The sequence below is a fragment of the Ornithorhynchus anatinus genome, chromosome 4, assembly GCF_004115215.2.
Source record: "Ornithorhynchus anatinus isolate Pmale09 chromosome 4, mOrnAna1.pri.v4, whole genome shotgun sequence".
In the NCBI taxonomy this organism is placed as follows: Eukaryota; Metazoa; Chordata; class Mammalia; order Monotremata; family Ornithorhynchidae; genus Ornithorhynchus; species Ornithorhynchus anatinus.
The window spans coordinates 38,176,464-38,196,526 of NC_041731.1; the positions used below are offsets into that span (position 1 = coordinate 38,176,464).

At 45.6% G+C, this 20,063-nt stretch overlaps 1 non-coding gene across 1 annotated transcript; it reads right to left on the reverse strand.

Annotated features, from left to right (window-relative positions):
• Positions 1 to 19,065: 19,065 nt before the first annotated feature.
• On the reverse strand, positions 19,066 to 19,203 carry LOC114811507. The gene has a single exon (XR_003759205.1). It is a non-coding gene; the product is annotated as a small nucleolar RNA SNORA7 (small nucleolar RNA).
• Between the last annotated feature and the right edge of the window lie 860 nt (positions 19,204 to 20,063).

Sequence of the window (20,063 nt, forward strand, 5' to 3'; positions counted from 1 at the left end):
TCTTAGAGTTGGAGAAACTGAGGCACAGAGAAGTTGAGACTTACCCAAGGTCACAAAGCAAGCATTTGGCAGAACTGGGATTAGAACCCTGGTCCTCTGACTACCAGGCCCATGCTCTTTCCAGTGGGCCATACTGCTTTTCCTTTTAATTATCCAATCAAGCTCCCTGTGGCTGTAAATTAGGGGGTAGGTAGGCATAAGGTTATCCTTATGTTGTTAGGATTTTATAATTTATATACCCCAGTAGTGTAACTGACGGAGTTATTTGTTTATTGTTCTAGCACCCTTTGAAGGGAGATTTCAGAGCCTCCAGGTTCACGGCCCAATGGGTTAGGTTGGCATCAACCCTTTATTAAGGTCCCTCTACACTATAAGTTCACTGTGGACGAGGAAGGTGTCTACGAACTCAGTTTTGTTGTACTCTTCCAAGCGCTTAGTACAGTGCTCAGCACACAACACTCATACATGATGGATCTATGACCTTTGAACATTTGATAGTTACTCCACCCCCAAACCCACAGCACATATGTACATATCCTTAAATGATATCTTATGCATTTATATATTATAAATTACATCTTCCTACTCATGTCTGTCTCCCCCTCTGGACTGGAAGCTTCTTATGGGCAGAGAACGGGTCTGCTTATTCTGCTGTAGTGTACTCTCCTGAACATTTAATACAGAGCGATGCATATAGTAAATACCACTGTTTGATTGGCCACTTTGGCCGGAAAAGGGTTTTGTATGTAAGATTCTCGTGGGCATTTCGTGTGGTACTGCACCTCTGCCCCAAGCAACAAGAGAGTTAGAATGGCACTGTGGGAGCCACTAATGCAGCGTGGCTCAGTGGAAAGAGCCCGGGCTTGGGAGTCAGAGGTCATGGGTTCGATTGCCGACTCTGGCCCTTAGCTGTGTGACTGTGGGCAAGTCACTTCACTTCTCTGTGCCTCAGTTCCCTCATCTGTAAAATGGGGGTGAAGACTGTGAGCCTCACGTGAGACAACCTCATTCCCCTGTATCTACCCCAGCGCTTAGAACAGTGCTCTGAACGTAGTAAGCGCTTAACAAATACCAACATTATTATAATCGACGGCTCCGCAGAACTGACTGTAGATTAGCCTGACTGAGACTCATTTGATGCTTATTCCATCAACCGGGTATCTGTGCCGGGAACATTAGCCCAGTTATTATAGAATGGAGTGAAGGCTCGTTGGTGCATATACGCAAGTTTTCGACTTTGCTTTGTCTGTCTGACACTGTGTGGTTCCCGCCGTCCGAGCCCCGGGGGGGTAGGCCTACTGTAACTTTGCACCTGTGTGACATCGTGAGCTCCCCGCCAGAGCGGGGCCGCTATAGATGTGGGACTGTCTGATAGTGTAAGGCTGCCATGACCTGGCACCTGTCCGACATTGTGAGTCCCTTGAGTGAAGGGGTGCTGTGACCGTGGACCTGTGTCAGCGTGAGCCCCCTGAGGGCAGGGTCGCCGGGACCGTGGGCCTGTCTGATGTTGTGAGCCTCTCGAGGGCAGAGCTGCTGTGACCTTGTGCCTATCTGACACCGAGAGCTCCCCGAGGGCAGGGCCGCCACATATGTGTCATAGATGGACAAAAAACATGATATTTGGCCTAGCAGAGGTATAGCACCAATGGAAGAGTGGGATGGGAGGTCAATCCATCCTCCAGGGACTGTTAGACTGGAAGCCTCTTGAGAGCAGGGATTGTATCTCTTATTTCTCCGACCCGAATCCCATGGTGCCGTGAACATTCAATACCACATAGCCACCCTCTCGCCCTCCTTTTGGCCGGTGTCATCGAACTGATGGCTCATGGTGACAGGTTGTATTTTATGTACGGTTATTAATACTAATGTCCGTCTCTTCCTCTAGACTGTAAACGCCTGTGGGCAGGGAATGTGTCTGTTGTATTATGTTGAATTTACCAAAGTACAATATACTTTTTCTCTGCCCACAATAAATACAATTAACTGGTCTCCCCATAGAACTGAACTTGTACAAAGATGAAAAGCACTCTGTCAAGTTCCTGCTAGGGTAGTGAATGCAACAAGGGCTTGGCAGGACAAGGTTGCAGACAGTGAGAAGTGCCCCCAGCAATTTTGCAGACCAAACCCTTTCCTGACTAGTGACCATAGCATAGCAGAGACATAATACAGCGTTTATTTACAAAATATGCCAGGCAGGCAGGAATATGCAAATTAATAGCAACAGTATTTAGGCAATACTTTAAAAACATATCCATCTTCAACCCCAGGCTAACCTTAGTAGGGTACTAGTCTTGTGCTTAATCTAGGTTACCTCCAAATTTAGCAACATCCACTTATCTTTTCAGTGGAACGTGCCTCAGTTGGCTTTTCGATGGCCCTAAATGGTTGCATTTTTCTTTCCACTGTCTCCGCTTTTCCCGATCCTTCGCTGCAGCTGGGTGGGCTCCACCGGACAACATCATCATCATCATCAGCCGACTTCGTCTTCAAGGGTGATTAACGGGGCATGCTAATGGTTGTTCCTTACGATCCGCACCTCGTAACTTGCTCTGTGCGGCTTCAGATCGCCACACCTCTTAGCTTTCTTCTCCTCAGGCTAAAGGTCAAGTTTTCTTTAACTTTTTTTCTCTGAGGACCCGTTTCCTTACCTCTCCCACTATCCTTTGCTATTCTTTTCCTCTGGGCTCATAGCAAAGAACATTTACTGTCTCAGCTTCTGGTCAACTCCAACTTCTTTTTCACCTGTTCTTTTGATTTTTCTCTTTGTACGGCCTTTAATGAAAATCCTCCGAATGAAAATCGGTATTCTACAGGGCTTAATGAATCAACGGTATTTCCCGAGTGCCTAGCGTGTGCAGAACACTGTGCTAAGACCTTAAGAGAATACAATATCAGAAGACTCGAACCCTGCCTACAAAGAGTTTAGCTCATCTGGAGTAGCTGAGTGACCTAGTGAAAAGAGCACAGACCTGGAAGTCAGAAGACCTGGATTCAGATCCTGCCTCGGCCACTTATCTGAGTCACTTCACTTCTCTGTGCCTCAGTTTCCTCATCTGTAAAATGGGAATTAAATCCTACTCCCTTCTACTTAGACTGTGGGACATGGACCGTGTCCAACACGGGTATCTTACGTATACCACAGTGCTTGGCATATAAGTGCTTAATAAATAACTATTAATTATTATAATCGAATAGTCCACAAACCAAACTCAACAGCTACTGATACTTTATACTGTTCTAGTCACAAACCTTGGAATTTGCCCTCTCATTATTCCTTCTGTTTATTTCATTGTAGTGTGTTTTCCCATGTTGATAGCCTATTTAAATGGGCCACTTTTTCTTTCTGGTTCTCACTGGAGTGGCAAACTGTTGTTGGGTTTGGGTACCAGGAAATTTTAACCCCCAACTCAATTCTGTCACTAAAATTTCTTAAAATATGCATTTATTTGTATTCTAGTTAACTCCGATCATTAATTTTTTCCCATCCTGCTGCCTAAAGCCCCTCAAATTTGAGTAAAAACTATCTGAAAACGTTACTTTAAAAAGTTTAGCATAGTTGCTGTTCTATGATCTTATGATTCTATGGAATTTAAAAAAACAACTCCATTAATAAATGCAAAAAAACCACTCCTGGTTCTTCCCGAACTGAAACCAGAACACGATCCCAACCTTTTGTACCTAGTCTAAAATGGGTGTTTTTGATTTGCTCCTTCCATGTTTCGACTTACATTTTCTTTTCCACTTTATGAAGTTGCTATGTCTCTCTCTCTCGGGGTTGTTGCAAGGATGAATTATGTAGTTCACCGCAAAGTGCTTGGAGGTAGTAAAAGGAAAAGTGCTCTCTAGATGCAAAGTATCGTTACAGTTATTTTCCGAGAAGTCGAGTGCTAGATTCACTAAGTGTTGTTCCAAGTCCCATTTTCCAGGTCGAGAGACTGAGACCTAGCACAGTAGAACATCTGCAGGCTTTAAAGTAATACCTGGACAGTAATTAGACCACATTATGCAAAAGTTAAATTATTCATTCAGAAAAAATAAATTGGCAGTGAATTAAAAACAGTTTTATTTACCTTGAACCGCTCAGCCAAGAAGGCACATTATTTAGGGACTGGAATAAAAAGCCATTCACTTTACTTCAATTGACCATTTAGTTCAATTTGTGTGTTACTGCAGGTAATTACTGGGGTAATAATGTGCTGTAATCTGTGTTGATTGGGACCTGGTCCTGTTTCTGTATTAATAATAAGTGCCATATATACTAATTACCAGTTTGTTACCATGGTTATTTGCGTAGATGCCATGTTAATGATACCCTGGAAACATAAAGCAATAGCATTTTTTGAATTAAATCTTTGTGGTCTCTTAGTGCTAAAAGCCCACTTCACATAAAATAATCATGAATAAAATGAGATCATCTTAACTGAGTTGCCAGGAAGCTGATTAACTGAACTGCATAAATGTGATTTTACCATACTCAAAAATTAGAACCTCCAAAACATTTTCCACGGTTGCTAAGCAACGCCCCTAAGATTACATCACTTACACGAATCCGGGCTGCCAAATATGTCATATGTACATATTTATAGCCTATACGTGGAACATATATGCATTATATAAATGACATTATTTTTCTCTGGAATGATCGGTATAAATCGCCGCCTAGCTTCCAAGGGACAAGGAGAAACAAAAACAGAGAACACCTGCGTACCCCTTTCTGAGGTGATAATATGTGTTTTACTTTCCCCAGGTCACCCTTAACAAGTCCAAATTGTGTGTGGGGGTGTGTGTGCGCGCGCATGTGTGAGACAAGGGATGTGTTTTGAGTTAAAGCCTGTTTGGTGGATGTTGCTTTTCTCCTGCTTGGAAAGGAAGCTAGTGTGCCACAGGGAAGGATGAGACCCAACTGCCCCCGACCCCCACGCCCAAAGGAGGACCTGATAAATCTATAACAGCTGGTGTTGTCACCCTGTCTCCACTCAGCTCACCTTGCCGAGCCTGTGGGATTGTAAGAGCCAGCAGAGGAACAGGAGCCGTGGACGGTTTCTGCTCCAAGGGCTCTAGACTGTGTTTTTTTTCCAGGGCCAGACTCCTCCCTCCTCCTCCTCCTCCTTCATCTCAAGAGCCAGAATGAGTGGAAATACTTCTGTAGATTTTTGGTAGCCCTGGGAGATGGGGAGGACTCTTCAGTTTTTTGGTTTGTTTGTTTTTCTTTGTTTTGTTTTTAAAATGGTATTTGTTAAGGCACTGTATTAAGAGCTGGGGTAGATACAAGCTAATCAGGTTGGAAACAGTCCATAATCCACAAGGGGCTCACGGTCTCATCTCCATTTCACAGATGAGGTAGCTGAGGCTCAGGGAAGTGAAGTGACCTGCCCAAGGTCACACAGCAGACAAGTGGCAGAGCCAGGACAAGATCCAAGGTCCTCTGACTCCTAGGCCCGTGCTCTATCCGCTAGACAATGCTGCTTCTCATTTCAATTTCTCACTCCAGTTCTTTAGCTATGATAGTTTACAGATTAATCCCCCGAGACCTTGCCAGTTTGAGGGAGCTGAGCAATGGCAGGCTTGACCTACTTCTAATCAGGCTGGTCAGTTAGCAGAGGGGCCTGGGACTTTGTAGCAGCAAGGCGAGGGAGGGGCTTTGTCTCCGGATAAGTCTGAATCCGCACTGGAACAAGCTGTTCCCCACCTAGCCCAGGACATACATATCCTGGGTAAATGACTCGGGGAGGAGGGCTGACCCATTTAATGCTCCACTCCCTGGTTCACAGTATCTTCTCAGTCTCTTTTAATTCCTTCCTACTCATATTCGCTTTTCAATCGATGGTATTTATTGAGCGTTTAATGCACGCTGAGCACTATACCGAGTGCTTTTTTCCTGCTCCCTCACGCACTTCCTCAATCTCTTCTGAATTCCGAGTCACATCATTTCCCTGACTAACCCATCATTTCCCAATCATTCAATTGTATTTATTGAGAACTCACCGGGTACGGAGGACTGCACTAAGCATTTGGGAGAGTACAGAATAACAGATTGGTAGACATGTCTGCGATGCCTATCCCCTTGGTTCTGTACCCTTTAAGATCTTTAATATTCACCCCACAGTCATCACCCTCCGATCTACAACACTTACGTCATAGAACGTAAGTTCTACATAGAATATATCATACATAGAACATATCCTTCTACTCTGTTGTTTCCCTCACTTCTCTGGGCCTCAAGTTATCTCATTGGTAAAATGGGAATTGAGACCGTGAGCACCATGTGGGACAGAGACTGTGTCCAACACGATTTGCTTGTATCCACCCTGTGCTTAGTACGGTGCCCGGCACATAGTAAGCACTTAACAGATACCGTTATTATTATTATTATTGCTATTAATGTCTGTCTCCCCCACTGGACTATAAGCGATTTGAAGTCAGGGATCATGTCTACCAAGGCTATTGTAGTCTCCCAAACTTTAAGTATGCACTCAATAAGTAAGCGCTCACTATTGGCCGTTAATTGATGAGATCTCATTCCTGGGTTAAATCAATGGGCCAGGAAGTCCAGAATTCCACCTCTGATATTTGCTCCAGGATACATGTAGGGGCGGTGTGACGGCTACTCTTTCTGTCACATCCAACTGTGACAGTGTGGATGGGCAGTTGAACGACACTAACCATTCTCTCTGTTTCACCACAGTGATTATTGGCATCTCTTGCACTAATTTTGCCAAACCTTTTTTTGAACCTGTTGATATTTTAGGCTTGCAGAGTTTGTCAAGGTAACCAAATCCATATGTTAACCATCTGCTATGTCAGAAAGTGTTTCCATTTGTTAGTTTTAAACCTAACACTTTCAAGTTTCAGTGGGTGACTCTGCATCCCCATGTGGGTTTTGGTAGAAACAGTTCTTTGTTCACCCTGGGTGTACTCTTTGCAGTTTTGTAAATTTTGATCATGCCTCCTTTAGGCTTTCATTTCTCTAGACTGGAGTCATCACCTTTTCGGTCTACAGTATCTTCTTACGAATCGTTGCTGCTCCATCTCCATGATCATTTTGAGAGAAAGTTCTAATTCTGATGAACAAAATTAGGGAAAATGAAATTCCTGTCTTCCCCCTACCTGGAAATGTTGAATTGTCAGTAAAGTCCCTAAGGGTTTTATTTCTTGACAAAACTCCTTTAGTGATTTCTTCCTAATTGAAATGTATTGAAAGTTCACAGTTTGTGCTCAGAATCTCCTTGTGCATTCAGGGTGTCTCCATTTGGATGTCTTGTGTTAAACTAACTGTGGTATTTGTTAAGCACTTACTATGTGCCAGGCACTGTTCTAAGTGATGGGGCAGATACAAGATAATTAGGTCCCACAATGGGGCTCAGGGCAGATGCAAGATAATCAGGTCCCACAGTGGGGCTCACACTCTAAGTAGGAGGGAGAACAGGCATTGAATCCCCTTTTTGCAGATGAGGGAACTGAGGTACAGGGAATTGAAATGGCTTACTCAAGGTCACACAACAGGTAAGTGGTGGAGCTGGGATTAGAACCCAGGTCCTGTGTCGGCGCCTCAAATTCAACATACCTAAAGCTGCCTAACGTGCCTAAGTAGGGACAGATACTGTGTCCAACATAATTATAATAATATTAATGACAGTACTTAGATGCTTGCTATGTGTCAAGCACTGTTCTAAGAGCTGAGGTAGTTAGAAGCTAATCATGATGGACACGGTCCCTGTCCCACATGGGGCTCACAGTCTTAATCCCCATTTTCCAGATGAGGTAACTGAGGCACAGAGAAGTGAAGTAACTTGCCCAAGGTCACACAGCAGACAAATGGAGGAGCCAGGATTAGAACCCAGGTCCTTCTGATTCTTAGGCCTGCTCTCTATGCACTAGGCCATGCTCCTTCAATTATCTTGTATCTACCCCAGTTCTTAGTACAGATCTTGGCACAGTGTAAGAGCTTAACAAATACAATAATAATACTAATAACAATTACAAGATCATGGTACAGTGCCCTGAACACAGAGTTTGCTTAAGAAATGAATAGTGAGTGATGGAGGATTTCCACAGACCTCAGCACTTGTATAGGCCATTTCAGAATATAAACTTTGTACACTTCCACTGTCTGTTTCCTTCTCCTTATAGATATCTGTTGCCGACTTGTTCATTCCAAGCGCTTAGTACAGTGCTCTGCACATAGTAAGCGCTCAATAAATACTATTGAATGAATTTGTGTTTATGCACTTGTGTATATCCTATCAAAGTAGTATCAGGTATCGAGAATATCTGTTGAGGGCCTCCAGTGAGTTCCAGCAAAAACCAGGGCTACCTAGTTATAATAATAATAACTGTGGTATTTGCTAAGCACTTCCTATGTGCCAGGCACCGTACTAAGCGCTGGGGTGGATACAAGCGAATCAGGTTGGACGTAGTCTCCCACATGGGGATTCCAGTCTTAATCCCCATTTTTATGGTGAAGTAACTGAGACACAGAGAAGTTAAGTGACTTACCCAAGACCACACAGCAGAGATGTGCTAGATCCAGGATTAGAACCCAGGTCCTTCAGACTCCCAGTCCCATACTCTATCCACTAAGTTATGTGTTGGATCTCACCATTTTCTGGGCTTTCTTCTCTTCCTACATCCCACCCCAAACAATTCTATGGAGTCTGCCCCCGTCCTCACCCCGTTAATGTAAATGGTAAAATCTCCCTCAGTAGAATGGAGCTTGCCTACAGAAAGCAGCCATCTCTCCCTTAGAGTTGTGAATGGAGATGAGATGGAGCAGTTGGGAAACCAGGAGCAGAAGAGAAGGGATGGGAAGAGAAAGAGAAAGAAACACCCTTTGTCATCATGAGGATCTTGGGGACCCACAGAACAAGGGAAGGGGGGCTGGGAGGGCATAAAGCCAGTGAGAGAAGCCTATACCAAAAGTCCCCACTCTTCTCCCAACTAGTATTGGGTCTTGGTTTCTCCCGGGATGGCATCGTAGTGGAATCAGTGGCCCCCGACCGGGGTTTGATCACTGTCAGGTTGGACGTCTTTCTAAGAGGAGGATTCTAAAAAGGCCATGAGCAAGGCCCAGCTCCCCAGCCCCCCTCCACCTCTTCATCCTCCTGTGATATGCCGGCCAGGATGAGGAGCCTCTAGACTGCAAGGTCGTTGTGGACAGGAAATATGTCTGTTTATTGTTGTACTCTCCCGAGCGCTTAGTACACACAGTAAGTGCTCAATAATAATAATGATGATGATGGCATTTGTTAAGCGCTTACTATGTGCCAAGTACTGTTCTAAGCGCTGGGGGGATACAAGGTAATCAGGTTGTCCCACATGGGACTCACAGTCTTAATCCCCATGACCTCTGACTCCCAAGCCCGGGCTCCTTCCACTGAGCCACGCTGCTTCTCTGACTTTGGGCAGAGCAGTGTTGGGCACTTGGGAAACCCCCAAAAGCAGGATCCATTAGGATTCTTGTAATGCAAAAGCTTGCAATTGAAAGTGGGAGACAAGGATCCTGGATTGTCAACTTTCCCATAAAGGGTGAGAATGGATGTCAATAGACTCAGGTGAATAAATGAGAAATAAATTCATTGATTCATATTTATTGAGCACTTCGTGCAGAGCACTGTACTAAGCGCTTATGAATGGATAAGTGCTGGAGCACTGAGAAAAAGTAACCTAGAAGATGTGCGTGTGGAAGGATTAATAGGAGAAAGTAACATTTTAGCAGGGATTTGAAGGAGAGGAGGGACGGTTTGGCATAGCTGAAGGGGAAGGGTGTTCAGGCAGTGGGTGAGTATGAACAGTGGGTTGAAGGAGGTGATATGAGAGTGAGGAGCAGTAAAGAAAGAACAAAGAGCACCAGCTTGCTTGTAGCAAGAGAAGCAAGTAAAGCGAGTGTCCTGAAATTCATTCATTTATTCATTCATTCAATCATATTTATTGGGCACTTACTGTGTGCACTGTAATAAGCGTTTGGGAAAGTTCAGTATAACACACACATTCCCTGCCCATAATGAGCTTACAGTCTAAAGGGGAAGACAGACATCAAAATAAATTACAGATATGTACGTAAGCCCGATAGTGCTGGGGGGGCGAGATGAATAAAGGGAGAAAGTTAGGGTGATGCAGAAGGGAGTGGGAGAAGAGAAAAGGAGAGGGTTTAGGGAAGGCCTGTCAGATTTGAGGAGAGAGGGAGTTCCAGGCCAGAGACAGGACATCGGTGAGGGGTCGGCAGTGAGGTAAACGAGATTGAGGTGCAGTGAGAAGGTTAGCATTAGAAGAGCGAAATGCTGGGCTGTAGTAGGAGAGTAGGGAGGTGAGGTAGGAGGGGCAAGGTGAATGAGTGCTTTAAAGTCAATAGTGAGGAGTTTTTCTTCGATGCAGAGGTGGATGGGCAACCAATGGAGTTGCTTGAGGAGTGGGGAAACGTCCTGAATGTTTCTGTAGAAAAGTGATCCTGAGGGGCAGGAGTTTTTGTTTCATATAAGAAGCCATCTGACATTTTTAAGAGCTCTGATTGATACTTGAGGAAGCTAATAGATACAGTTTTACCTTTGAGAAGGAAGAAGTGGGAGCCAGAGAGAGTATGGGAAGAACTGGCAAAGCGTAGTGATAGACCGAATGTGGGAGCGGAATGAAAGATGGGTGAGGATGAAGATAACAACAACAATAATCATAGTACTTAAGTACTTACTATGTGCCAAGCACTGTACTAAATGCACATGGGGATCACAGTTTAAGTAGAAGGGAGACTAGATATTTATTCCCTATTTTACAGATGAGTAAATGGGCACAGACTAGTAAAGTGATTGCCCGTGGTCACATAGCAAGCAAGTGGCAGAGCCGCGATCTAAGAGGACACCAAAGATGTGAGATCGTGAGGCAGGGTGGATGACAGTGCTGTAGGAGGTAATGGGAAAGTTAGGAAGGAGAGAGAATTTGTGAGGAGAGATGTATTCAGTTTTGACTATCATAAATTCAAGGTGCCGGAGGATCGTGTAGATAGAGATGTCCAGGCGGCAGAAGAGGGAGTTTGTGGAGCCAGTGAGAGGTCACGGGAGGACAGATGGATTTGGAAGTTAGCTGCAGAGAGGCTGCAGTTGCAATCATGTGACTGGGTAAACTCCCTGAGAGATGGGTATAAAAGGAGAAAAATAGAGGACCCAGAACTGAACGTGAAAGCACAAGGAGAGGAGCCAGCAAATGAAATTGGGAAGGAGCAGTTGGAGAAATAGAACGAACCCCTGTAGAGTTTAGTGTCTGAAGCCAAAGCCAGAGAGTTCCTAAGAACAAGAGATGGTAAACGATGCCCAAAGCAGCAGAAAGGCCAAGGAATACTAGAACAGAAAAGATATGATTAAATTTCACCAGGAGGAGGTCATTGAAAACTTCGGTTGGCAGATTGAGGGGTGCAGATGACTGGGGCAGACTTCCATGAGTGTATTCTCAGGGTCATAAACACTGATGGGGTGGGTAGAGGTGATGCTTGTGGGAGGGCAGAGAAATGGGTTGCCTGGGATGCAGAGGGAAGCAGCATGGCCTAGGGGATAGACTATTGTCCTGGGAGTCAGAAGTATCTGTGGGCAGCAGAAGCCAGAAGGTTGGAGAGAGGATGATGGAGTTGCGGAGGATGGAGAGGGGGCTGGAAGTGGGAAAGAGGGTGGCCAACGGGTTGGTTATCTCTCTGGAAAAAGCCACCACCTCACCCCTGGACAATTGTCAAATGACCACTGAGGTGAAGGGACAGGGTTCCGGTACTGACTCTTCTCTGACAGGGGAGTGCCAATTCACCTTCTGTCTAGTAGTTCCATCTGGAAAATGGGACTACCATCTCTCCTCCCTTCTCATAAGAGAGGGGCAGAGATTCATTGGTATCTTACGGGATTCGGAAGACAGACGGCACCGAGGTCATGATTTCCTAATTCTTCTCCCTCAGGTCCTGGAGCCCCCCAGTGTCTCTGCCTGCTGTCATCTGCCCTGGCCTGCAGACGCGTTCCACTGTAGGAAGAGAGAGATTGACGCTTCGTGATTCGAATGGAGAGCCCGTCTGAACCCTCTATCGTGGGTTCAAATTCCACAAAAAGTCGGAGCTGCACAGGACATAAATCAAAGCCTAACGGGATCCTTTGAGCTGTCACTTGGAGCAGGTAAAGATAATAAAGAGGATTTTCATTAGTGAATCCCTCTCCAGAAGAGGCCAGTGAAGGGACAAGGCAAAAAGGAAAACAAAGGAAGAAAAATATCCCTGGTTTGGGGCTCAGTCAATGTTTTTTTAAAACTAAATTTTCCACATGACTCACACCCAAAGCGCTAGGTTTGATTATTAATCACTTGCGAGTCCACCCGTCTAGAGCTCCTGGCCTGTTTTGATGTGAGGCACGACAGACTGGCTAATTTCGCATTTGTCTTGTTGAGATCGAGTCGATTCGATCTGGGAGAGTTAAAATGGTTAAAAGAAGCAGGGAGGGGGAGGGAAGGAAAAAAGGGAGAAACAAGCCCCACGTTCATAAATATTTCTCCGTTCCTTGACCCTGAGCATTCTAATGAGATGCTGCTGTTTGGATCTTGTGGCTAAATAGATGTGTCCTGCCTCCCGCCTCATACATCTGTTTAATGGACTCTTCTCCCGGGTTCTCCCCGAATGATCCGCTGGATATAAATTTTACCTTTACAGTTAGATGTTACAACTGCTAATTTCAAAAGTGAAACTGCCTCACGCCCAGGGAACGTGATCTATCGGTGTCTAGGCCGAGTTCTATCTCGAACCTTCTTCCTCCTTCTCCTTCCAGTTCCTGGTGGTTTATTTATTGTCTTTATTTTGTTTGCTCTTTCCCAGAGGCCGGGGCCCCCATTGCTCACACCACCCCCCACCCCCGCCAGCCCTCCCTATGCAAATCCTCTCCATCCAAAGGGAAGCCTTTTATTCCTTTTCCAAGTCATCCTTAAAATTAAAAAAAGCGGTCCGAATCACCAGAAGCAGGGTGGGGAGACGGATGGATTCCGATGAAAAGGAGTAGGAGAGGCACAGCTGATTTCCCGCAAACCCTTATTCTTTACTGGCATCGGTAGCCTCTAATTCATAAATTCATCAAGACTTTCCCAGGATGTCAGTTTTGGCAAATGAGCGTCGGACTGCCTCATGTTAATGGAGTAGTAGGAGCTGGGTGACCCCAGGAAGCAGCAAGGCCAAACATGAAAACAGAGAGCTGGGTTCAAGGCTGGGGCTGTGAACCCCTGATTCGAGGGTGAGGTCAGAGAGGGGTCAAAAAAGCATTGTGTGTATGTGAAGAGAAATGCTGGTTTCTATTTAAAACCTCTCAGGCAGCTCGAAGACTCTAGGGGCTTTAACTTTCCCATTGTCCGCTGCGCTCCTGGCTGTTGGGAAATCTGTCTGGGAGATCCGTGTGTGCAGGAATGGAAAAGATTGGAAACAGTTTCCTTTAAGCATTACCAGCCAGCCATCTGTACACTGAAAGCAAGCAAGCGCGATGCAACTGGACTGTTTGTATTGGCTAAGGCAGATGGATTTTCTTTTTTTGGCATTTAAATGTGATGCATGTGTCCCGGGCTATTCATTAGAAATGATTTGTTCAAGCAGATTTCGTTTGCCTGTCCATTAGGAGACATTTTCTCTGCAGGTTAGTAGTGATGGGTGCACTTAATCGTTTTTAAGTCTCAGAAACCATTAAACAGCCTTGGAATGGAAAGATATCAATATATATCACTTTGGTTGGATGGGTGGAGGGGGAAAAATGCCATAACAAAATAGCTTGCGCCTGAACCGGGCCTATGAGAGTTTTCTTCTCCCTGGCGTCGTGATACAAAGAATTATTTCTGGGGAAGAGCTCCCAGAGTCGTCAATCAATTAATCAGTGGTACTTATTGAGTACTTACTGTGTGCAGAGCACTGAACTTGGGAAAGTACTATGTGTTCTGTGTCCAGCTGGGGGACAATTCACAGGTCACAGCTCTTTGTTTTGGGTGCATCCTCTCTGATCTCCCATCCTCCTGTCTCTCCCCGCTCCAGTCTATACTTCATTCCGCTACCCGGATTATTTTTCTACAGAAACACTCTGGGCACGTCACTCCCCTCCTCAAAAACCTCCGGTAGTTGCCTGTCAACTTTTGCATGAAACAAAAACTGCCCACTCGTGGCTTCCTAGGTCTCCGTCCCTTTGCCCCCACTTACCTCACTTCCCTTCTCTCCTACAGCCCACTCCGTACACTCCGCTCCTCTGCCGCTAACCTCCTCACGGTCCCTCATTCTCTCCTGTCGCACTGTCGACCCCTGGCCCACATCCTATCACTGACCTGGAACGCCCTCCCTCCTCACCTCTGCCAAACTAACTCTCTTCCCCTCTTCAAAGCCCTACTGAGAGCTCAACTCCTTCAGGAGGCCTTCCCAGACTGAGCCCTCCCTTTCCCTCTGCCCCTCCTCCCCCCCATTCCCTCTACTCCCTCCCTCTGCTCTACCCCCTTCCCCTCCCACAGCTCTTGTGTATATTTGTATATATTATTTATTATTCTATTTATTTTATTAATGATGTATATAGATCTATGATTCTATTTATCTTGATGTTATTGACGCCAGACTACTTGTTTTGTTTCGGTATCTGTCTCCCCCGTTTAGACTGTGAGCCCTTCGTTGGGCAGGGATTGTCCCTATCTGTTGCCGAATTGTACGTTCCAAGCGCTTAGTTCGGTACTCTGCACACAGTAAGCGCTCAATGCAGACGATTGAATGAATGGATGAATGAATAGCACCTCCGGGCTAGGCAGGGAGGCCTCAGCTGGTGTGAGGAAAAGATATGTTTTTTTAATGGGATTTATTAAACACTTACTATGTGCCAGGTACTTGCTAAGCTCTAGGATAGATATAAAATTATTGGGTTGGACACAGTCCCTGTCCTGCATGGGGCTCACAGTCTTAATCCCCATGTCACAGATGAGGTAACTGAGGTTTAGAGAAGTTAAGTAACTTGCCCAAGGTCACACAGCAGACAAGTGGCAGAGCCAGGATCAGAACCAAGGTCCTCTGACTCCCAGGCCTGTGCTCTATCCACTAGACCACACTGTTTCCCCCGTTTCTTTCCCCCCTTTTCAACTATCAAAGCCCCCAGATGACTGGAGGATCGGTTCTCCCAGTGGGATCAGAGGAAACTCCTCACGCCCTTGCCTACTCGACAGAATTCAACTGCAGCAGGTCTGAGGAAAACCCGAGTGGTTAATGTGAGACAACCCAGGAGAATCAGCATGGCTTAGTTGTTAGAGTGTGGGTCTGGGAGTCAGAAAGACCTGGGTTTTAATACCGGCTCTGCCACTTGTCTGCTCTGTGACCTTGGGTAAATAACTTATAATAATAATAATTGCGGAACTTGTTAAGCGCTTATTGGGTGCCAGGCACTGTACTAAGCACTGGGCTGTATACAAGCAAATCAGGTTGGAACAGTCCCTGTTCCACGTGGGGCTCACAGTCTTAATCCCCATTTTCCAGATGAGGTAACTGGGGCACAGAGAAGTGAAAGGACTTGCCCAGGGTCCCACAGCAGACAAGTAGCAGAGCCGGGATTAGAGCCCCTGACCTTCTGACTGCCCGGCCCGTGCTCTCTCCACTACACCGCGCTGCTTCTCAACTTCTCTGGACCTCAGTTACCTCATCAGGAAAATGGGGATCAAGACTGTGAGCCGTGTGTGGGACACGGACTGTGTCCATCCTACGTAACTTGTATCTATCCCAGTACTTAGTACAGTGCCTGGAATATAGTAAGCTTTTAATACATACCTCTAAACCCCCCCAAAAAACAGCCTTACCATGACCTTTGTGATATCCCACCGGGAAACCGAGGCTTCTGTTTCCTTCAGAATTCAGTGAGGTTTGGGTTTTTCCTATCTCGCCGCCAGCTCCCACAGCCCCGGTGGCAGTGGCAGAGATAAAGGCAGAGAGGCGGTCAATGCCGGGAGATGATTGCTGTTCTAGACTGATCCTTTCTTCCTCTCCTCCCCCCCCACCCAGCCTCAGGGGGAGCAAGCCCGTTAAGTTTTCCGCAGATAGGTAGCCATTGACTTAACTCCTGATTTTTCATTAAAATAGCAAATCTAGCTATCGAGCATCACAAGGTCACAAGGCTGCAGTGTCTCAGCTTAATATGATGCTATTAAGGCTCAGCTATAATGTCCCAGATATAGCCAGTTCAGCAGTGTAAGATCAAGCATTGGGTGAGACTGCAATTTCCTCCTGTCCTCATGCGATGATCTTATCAAAGTCTGAGTGATCTCTATGTAAGAAAGCTAACTGGAAAGCATTAAATATCGCATAAGGCCGTGCTTCCACTCGGAAGAGAACAGCTCGATCTTGCCCGGCTCACCCCCTATTCCTGAGTCCATCTGGACCCTTTTCTCTTTTTGTTAAGGGATGAAATGGGAATAGGTGGAATATGAGCAGAGGGTCAAAATGGAGTTGTGATTGAGATCTTGATATCCCACTCCCCTTCTCCCCCAGCACCCAGATTTAAGGCTCCATCTTAGTTCGACCCTAGACATTTTGGATGCCACTCTCCTCTCAGTGAAAAAACAAGGTGCCAAGAAATCTCAAATTTTGATATCTTCAAGGAGCACTGTGGTCTAGCGGAAAGAGCACGGGCCTGGAAGTCAGAAGACTTGGCTTCTAATCCCGGCTCCGTCACTTGTCCGCTGTATGACCTTGTGCAAGTCACTTAACTTCTTTGTACTTCAGTATCCTCATCTGCAAAATGGGGATTCAATACCTGTTATCTGTCCTATTTAGATTGTGAGCTGGAGGGACTGTGTCTGACCTGATTCGTTCATTCAATAGTATTAAGCACTTACTGTGTGCAGGGCACTGTACTAAACACTGGGGAAAGTACAATACAACAATAAACAGAGACATTCCCTGCCCATAGCGAGCTCAATGAGAGAGGGGGAGACAGACATCAATACAAATAAATAAAATTACAAATGTGTACCTAACTGCTGGGGGTGGGATGGGGAGAGAGCAAAGGGAACAAATCAGAGAGAGGCCTGTTCAGAGCAAAAAGGAAGTGGGAGATGAGGAAAAGTGGGGCTTAGTCTGGAAAGACCTCTTGGAGGAGATGTGCCTTCAGTAAGACTTTGAATAGAGGGAGAGTAATTGTCTGTTGGATTTGAGGAGGGAGGGCGTTCCAGGCCAGAGGCAGGTTGTGGGCCAGGGGTCGGTGGCGAGACAGGCGAGATCGAGACACAGTGGGAAGGTTGGCACCAGATGAGCGAAGTGTGCGGGCTGGGTTGTAGAAGGAGAGAAGCGAGATGAGGTAGGAGGGGGCAAAGTGGTGGACTGCTTTAAAGCCAATGGTGAGGAGTTTTTGTTTGATATGGAGATAGGCAACCACTGGAGATTTTTGAGGAAGGGGGTGACGTGTCCTGAATATTTTTGTAGAAAGCTGATTCAGGAAACGGAGTGGTTTGGACTGAAGTGGGGAGAGACAGGAGGTTGGGAGTTCAATAAGGAGGCTGATGGGGTAATCTAGGCGGGATAGGATGAGAGATTGTATTAATATGGTAGCAGATAGGAAGGAGAGAAAAGGGTGGATGTTAGCGATGTTGTGAATGTTGTGATTATCTTGTATCCTCCCTAGCACTTAGTAAAGTGCTTGACACATAGTAAGTGCTTAACAGATAGCACTATTATTATTATTATCATCATCATCATCAGGGTTTAGGCTTCTGCTGCCTTGGCGAGAGAGAGAGTGGGAAGGTAACTAAGCCTTGCTGGAAGTCTTTTCTTTCTGTTTTATTGTTCTCTCCCAGCCACTTAATACAGTGCTTTGCACAAAGTGAGCGCTCAATTGAATGATTTAATTGGATCACTGGCTAATAGATTGCTGCAATACATCATAACCCAGTCATTTTCTCATTCTTTCCAAATGAAGAAACATGGAAACCCTTGTCTTAGGACGGTCCAGATAAACTCTTTGTGAATAAGTAAGAATTTGGAACTTGCTCTCCATTTTTCTCAGGCCCTGGTTGAGAGGACAGTTCAATATTCAAATAAAATGTCCCAGACATTGGTGTACTTAGAAAGGATTCTACTTTGGAGACAAACTGGTATTTTGGCGAGGTGGGATTTGACCAGCCAATGGTATTTACTGAACATTTAATCTGTGCAGGACATTATACAAAATGCTTGGGGGAGTATAATAGGGTAAGTAGACACAATCTCTGCTCTCAAAGGACTTATGGTCTAACTTCACGTGTGTTTTATAGTTCGAAATGAAGTTTTTAAAAAACCCAAAAACAAGCCCTATTTTTCCAGGGATGGGAAAGGATTGCTTCTCCAGCCCTGAAAAAGTCAAGTTTGTCCAGTTTAATCCCAAACAGTCACAATTATCGAGCACTTACTGCGTGCAGAATACTGTACTAAACATCTGGAAAGAGTGCAATAGAATAGAATTGGTAAACATGTCCCCCACCCACAAGGAGCTTGCCGTCTAGATGAAACAACCACAGTGTTTGAGCAATAGAGGATGTTTAATTTTAATCACTCCTACTTTGGTTCCAAGAGCATCCAGAAAACCCCTCCCTCATTCCTACCTCTGACCAGATCTTGAAATCACCCTATATTTAAGAACCAAAGGGAAAAATCAAATAGCCAAGGGAATGTGACCTAGTGGAAAAAACACAGGCCTGGGAATCAGAGGACCTGGGCTCTAATCCCCGCTCTGCCACTTGTCTGCTGTGTAACCTTGGGCAAGTCACTTAATTTCTCTGTACTTCAATTATCTCATCTGTAAACGGCCCTCCCTCATGTCTGCTGTGTGGCTTTGGGCAAGTCATTTTACTTCTCTGTGTCTCAGTTGCTGTTGTCTTATGCTGTTGAGTTGTGTCCGACCCATAGCGATGCCATGGACACATCTCTTCCAGAATGCCCTACCTCCATCTGCAATCGTTCTGGTAGTGTATCCATAGAGTTTTCTTGATAAAAATATGGAAGCGGTTTACCACTGCCTCCTTCTGTGCAGTAAACCTGAGTCTCCGCCCTCGACTGTCTCTCATGCCGCTGCTGTCCAGCACAGGGGAGTTTTGACTTGTAGCAGATGGCCTTCCACTCGCTAGCCACTGCCCAAGCTAGGAATGGAATGAGTAGGTCTCTGCTTGACTCTCCCTCCCGTAGCGGAGACTGGTAGAGTACTGGAAACTCTCCAGGTGCGACCCTTAGAGGGGAGGCCTCAGTTACCTCATCTTTAAAATGGGGATTAAGAGTGTGAGCCCCGTGGGGGACAGAGGTTGGGTCTGGCCCGATTAATTTATATCTACACCAGTATTTAGAACAGTGCTTGGCACACAGGGTTTAACAAGTACCATTATTATTATTATTATTATTAAAATAGGAATTAAGACTGTGAGCCCAATGTGGAACAGGGATTGCATCCTACTAAAATGGGGATTAAGACTGTGAGCCCAAAGTGGAACAGGGATTGCGTCCTACCCGATCACCTTGTATCTACCCCAGCGCTTATTACAGTGCCGGAAACATAGTAAGCGCCTAACAAAGACCATAAAATTAAAATAAAAAAGTCAGTCAGCCAACCTTAACTTCCACCCCTGGCTGGAACTGAATGACTCAGTTTCGTTTTCCCTTGAGGAGAGGCAGGGAATCCATCCTTTCCTTTTACCCCCTCATCCCCCTTTCCCACCCCCACGTGCACTCCCAACACAAAGCACTCAATGCAAAGAGTGATTGATCCTTTAATTTGGAAACCGAGCCAGGCAGGTGGATGACACATGACCAGAAGATGCCTGGAAGAAGTTAACAGCATGCAGATGGTGGGCGTGGCGAGGGCCCCCTCGCAGAGGGGAGCGTGGAAGCTGGCTAAAATAACAGCGATGCATTCTGACCTGAGCCGCTGCAGCAGTGATGAGAGCAGCTCTGCCTGAACAAACAAACAAATGTCCAAAAAAAAAAAAGAGGAGGAAACTAAATTAAAAAGCAAAGCTCCTCTGCCATTATTTCCCATTTGAGTCAGAATGGCTCAAAAGATAATTAGTTAATTGAGCTATGGGGACCATCTCCCTATAGCTAT